The sequence below is a fragment of the Schistocerca americana genome, unplaced genomic scaffold (genome assembly GCF_021461395.2).
Source record: "Schistocerca americana isolate TAMUIC-IGC-003095 unplaced genomic scaffold, iqSchAmer2.1 HiC_scaffold_1216, whole genome shotgun sequence".
Classification (NCBI taxonomy): Eukaryota; Metazoa; Arthropoda; class Insecta; order Orthoptera; family Acrididae; genus Schistocerca; species Schistocerca americana.
In genome coordinates, this window is record NW_025725282.1 from 1 (window position 1) to 5,000 (window position 5,000).

Consider the following 5,000-nt stretch of genomic DNA (forward strand, 5'->3'; position numbering starts at 1 on the left):
GCCCCACCCCAACCGCCCAACTCGCAGCTCCAGCGGATGAACGGCGGACTTTGCTCGCACTCGCAATGTGCAATCCACCCCTATAACGTGCGTTTCATGAAGAGTTATGTCCAATATGCGACATTCCCGCTGTCCCTATACATGAGCTGCGAGCTGTACCACGTACGAGCTACAGACGCGAGCGCGTTGCTCTCTGTACGAATGCAGATGCTCAGCGGCAGCTAGGAGGCGCTCCATCCATGTCGGTACCGGTGAGCGTTGCACTCGCAGTCGCAAAAACGTACGGCAAGTATATTACTCGGAAGAGTCAATGACAGTCCAAGCCCCCCTGCGTGGGAAGAGTCTTCCTAGGCCATGACCCACCGGAAGGGCGCAGCGTCCCCCACCCCAGACATGTGACGTCACACTATCGGTATTGACGACTAGACTGATTCCTTATAATCATTTGCCATACACCGGTGGAAGCTGCCGAGACGAGTAACTACATAGCGGGCTCGCCGTGTCACTAATGTACAGAGATACAATAGTTTCGACTGGAACCGGATTAAACGTATACACGGCGCTGATTAGTAATAGATAGAGCCATCAGAATACAGATAATGTATACAACTGTCCGTATACATGCTGAAAGACTCTGCTCACAATCACACGTCAGCCAGACACTCTTATCACGCACTACTCTCTGCCTGTAACAGGCACACAGACAATATCTAAGCACCAGCATGGAACAACACCCAGTGCATCCTCTCTGCCACATTAGACAATCCACACTATCATAACCAGACCGGGAGGTCCACTCGGAAAACAGAATATCCCACCCTTCCGACAACCACCATTGCTCAGCTAAGCCACCAACACCCACACATGTCCTACACAGGGGTGCACCCAACATCACAATACTGCTCCTGTCACACCACACAAACAATGGCACGAATGAAAGACACAGGTCTGCCACAAGCATGGAATCAGAGCGCCGCCTGTTATGAGCCAAAGGTGCACCCTGACGTGGCAAATCAGATGATGCCCGCAGTCATTTACTTACGATAATCACAATCAACAAACCAGCCCCCCCCCCCCCCCCCCCGAAAACACCTTTCCTTACAACAATGTGTGCCTTAACCTAACCCGTATTGTGCCTAACCTAACCCGTATTGTGCCTTAACCTAACCCGTATTGTGCCTTAACCTAACCCATATTGCGCCTTAACCTAACCCATATTGCGCCTTAAACCTAACCCATATTGCGCCTTAACCTAACCCTTATTGCGCCTTAACCTAACCCATATTGCGCCTTAACCTAACCCATATTGTGCCTTAACCTAACCTATATTGTACCTTAACCTAACCCATATTGTACCTTAACCTAACCCATATTGTACCTTAACCTAACCTATATTGTACCTTAACCTAACCTATATTGTACCTTAACCTAACCTATATTGGGCCTTAACCTAACCTATATTGGGCCTTAACCTAACCTATATTGGGCCTTAACCTAACCTATATTGGGCCTTAACCTAACCTATATTGGGCCTTAACGTAACCCACGTTGCGCCTTAACCTAACCTATATGTACCTTAACCTAACCCATATTGTACCTTAACCTAACCCATATTGTACCTTAACCTAACCTATATTGGGCCTTAACCTAACCTATATTGGGCCTTAACCTAACCTATATTGGGCCTTAACCCTAACCTATATTGGGCCTTAACGTAACCACGTTGCGCCTTAACGTAACCACCGTTGCGCCTTAACGTAACCCACGTTGCGCCTTAACGTAACCCACGTTGCGCCTTAAACGTAACCCACGTTGCGCCTTAACCTAACCCATATTGCGCCTTAACCTAACCCTATTGCGCCTTAACCTAACCCATATTGCGCCTAAACCTAACCCATATTGTACCTTAACTAACCTATATTGTACCTTAACCTAACCTATATTGTACCTTAACCTAACCTATATTGGGCCTTAACCTAACCTATATTGGGCCTTAACCTAACCTATATTGGGCCTTAACCTAACCTATATTGGGCCTTAACCTAACCTATATTGGGCCTTAACGTAACCACGTTGCGCCTTAACGTAACCCACGTTGCGCCTTAACGTAACCCACGTTGCGCCTTAACGTAACCCACGTGCGCCTTAACGTAACCCACGTTGCGCCTTAACGTAACCCACGTTGCGCCTTAACCTAACCCATATTGCGCCTTAACCTAACCCATATTGCGCCTTACCCTAACCATATTGCGCCTTAACCTAACCCATATTGTGCCTTAACCTAACCTATATTGTACTTAACCTAACCCATATTGTACCTTAACCTAACCTATATTGTACCTTAACCTAACCTATATTGTACCTTAACCTAACCTATATTGTACCTTAACCTAACCCATATTGCGCCTTAACCTAACCCATATTGCGCCTTAACCTAACCCATATTGCGCCTTAACCTAACCCATATTGCGCCTTAACCTAACCCATATTGCGCCTTAACCTAACCCATATTGCGCCTTAACCTAACCCATATTGCGCCTTAACCTAACCCATATTGCGCCTTAACCTAACCCATATTGCGCCTTAACCTAACCCATATTGACCTTAACCCTAACCCATATTGTACCTTAACCTAACCTATATTGTACCTTAACCTAACCTATATTGTACCTTAACCTAACCTATATTGTACCTTAACCTAACCTATATTGGCCTTAACCTAACCTATATTGGGCCTTAACCTAACTATATTGGCCTTAACCTACCTATATTGGGCCTTAACCTAACCTATATTGGGCCTTAACGTAACCCACGTTGCGCCTTAACGTAACCCACGTTGCGCCTTAACGTAACCCACGTTGCGCCTTTAACGTAACCCACGTTGCGCCTTAACGTAACCCCACGTTGCGCCTTAACGTAACCCACGTTGCGCTTAACGTAACCCACGTTGCGCCTTAACGTAACCCACGTTGCGCCTTAACCCAACACCACGTTGCGCCTTAACCCAACACACGTTGGGCCTTAAACCCAACACACGTTGGGCCTTAACCCACACACGTTGGGCCCTAACCCAACACACGTTGGGCCTTAACCCAACACACGTTGGGCCTTAACCCAACACACGTTGGGCCTTAACCCAACACACGTTGGGCCTTAACCCAAGCACACAGTTGGGCCTTAACCCAACACACGTTGGGCCTTAACCCAACACACGTTGGGCCTTAACCCAACACACGTTGGGCCTTAACCCCAACACACGTTGGGCCTTAACCCAACACACGTTGGGCCTTAACCCAACACACGTTGGGCCTTAACCCCAACACACGTTGGGCCTTAACCCAACACACGTTGGGCTCTTAACCCAACACACCGTTGGGCCCTTAACCCAACACACGTTGGGCCTTAACCTGCTCTGTAATTGTCATACGACGCGTTAAATTAGTGTGGTGTTGCCTAACTGCAACCCCCGCAATATAAGTTTGCTACTCGCACTGCCTGGTCCCCAGAGTATCGCTTCATGTTAAACACCTTGCAGCTATACACTGTAATGCGGATGGCAGCAGGACGTACATGCTCAATGCCCTTCGCAGTTGTTCATTGGCATTTGCATGGCGAAGCACAGCCTACGTTGTGGTACGGCGTGTGTCAACTGTCCGCTGATGTTGTACGTCCAAATCACACACTGTACTGCACATTGGTCCTCATGTACTGAATGATACATCGTGGTACATGTGTGACCGTACCACGACTGCGCCAACAACGGCGAACCATACGGTCCAAATATTGTGCACTCAGCTACGTGTCGTCTCCCTATAAGACGTGGATTGCAGTATGGTATGCCGTGGATGGCGATCAGCAGCGATCAGCATGAGCCGTCTGTTGATGTAGTGGCGCGTGTTGTCAGACGTAGTCGTCTCTTCTCACACACCGTGATAGCATGGTGCACTGCGTTCCACATCTGCGACATGCGACAGAGGCCGGTTGACAGTCGTTCGCGCAATGGACATCGCATACGTACGGGGGCCACCTTCCACGTGTTCGCGAAGCGTGCACATGTTGTTGCGTGTATGTGGGCAGACATAGTGTGTCGTGACACCTGACACAGGCATGCAACAATCGTTGAATTTGCAAATGGCGATGGACGTCTACGTTTGCTGGTGACGTTACGCAAATGAACAACTGGTAAACGGTTGTGGTGCGGTTGTTCTCGCTAGAGGTGAATCAGTGATGGCGACGATCGGTTGAGCTACCAACCGGTTGTTTCAGCGATACCCACCATGCCCACGAACGTGAATGGCATGTGGGTGTGAAGCGATACGCGGCGGTGGCTGGGTGGGACCGTCCCCGGCCGGTGAGGGGGGGCCTCCCGGCGTGCTGGCCGCGCGGTGCGTGGGCGCACGCGCTACAGCCGGCTGGTGGGGGCGGCCAGTGGCAGGCGCGCCGGCCGACGGAGGCGGCAGGCGGCGCAGCTGCGCGCCGGCGCACCCTGCACGCGGCGCCGTGCGGCCAAAGTAGGTCCTCGCGGGCCCGGTGCGAAGCGCGGTGGACATCTGCAGTGTGCTGGTCCGATTGAGGACTGTGTGCGCTGAGGATGCGCCGCCGCCCGGCGCTCGGCGCCGCGACGCCGTCTGCTGCTCGGTCGCCTCTGCGGTTCTCGCAGGTGGTTTGTATCGCAGCTGTGCGGACGTGTTGGCGCGTGCGCTGTGCTGGGAGAGTTCGCTTCGGCACCCAAGTGGGGCTTTTGTCCTTCTGTGGCGCTGGCGTTGGAGCTGCCGGCCACCGTAGGTGGCGCGTGTTGTCTCCCGCCGGCAATGCCACGACAGCACGCTCCCGGGCCTCTGTCGGCAGCGGCAAGCTCAGTTGGGAGCACGGGTGGTCGCACCTAAAGCGTCTACTCGCCAAACTCCGGGCGATTGCGCCTCTCTCGAACCCGACCAAGTACTTAGGACGGCGCTGCGCGCCGCCGGGACCTGAGAGGGTTTCGAGGTGTATTGTGCAGG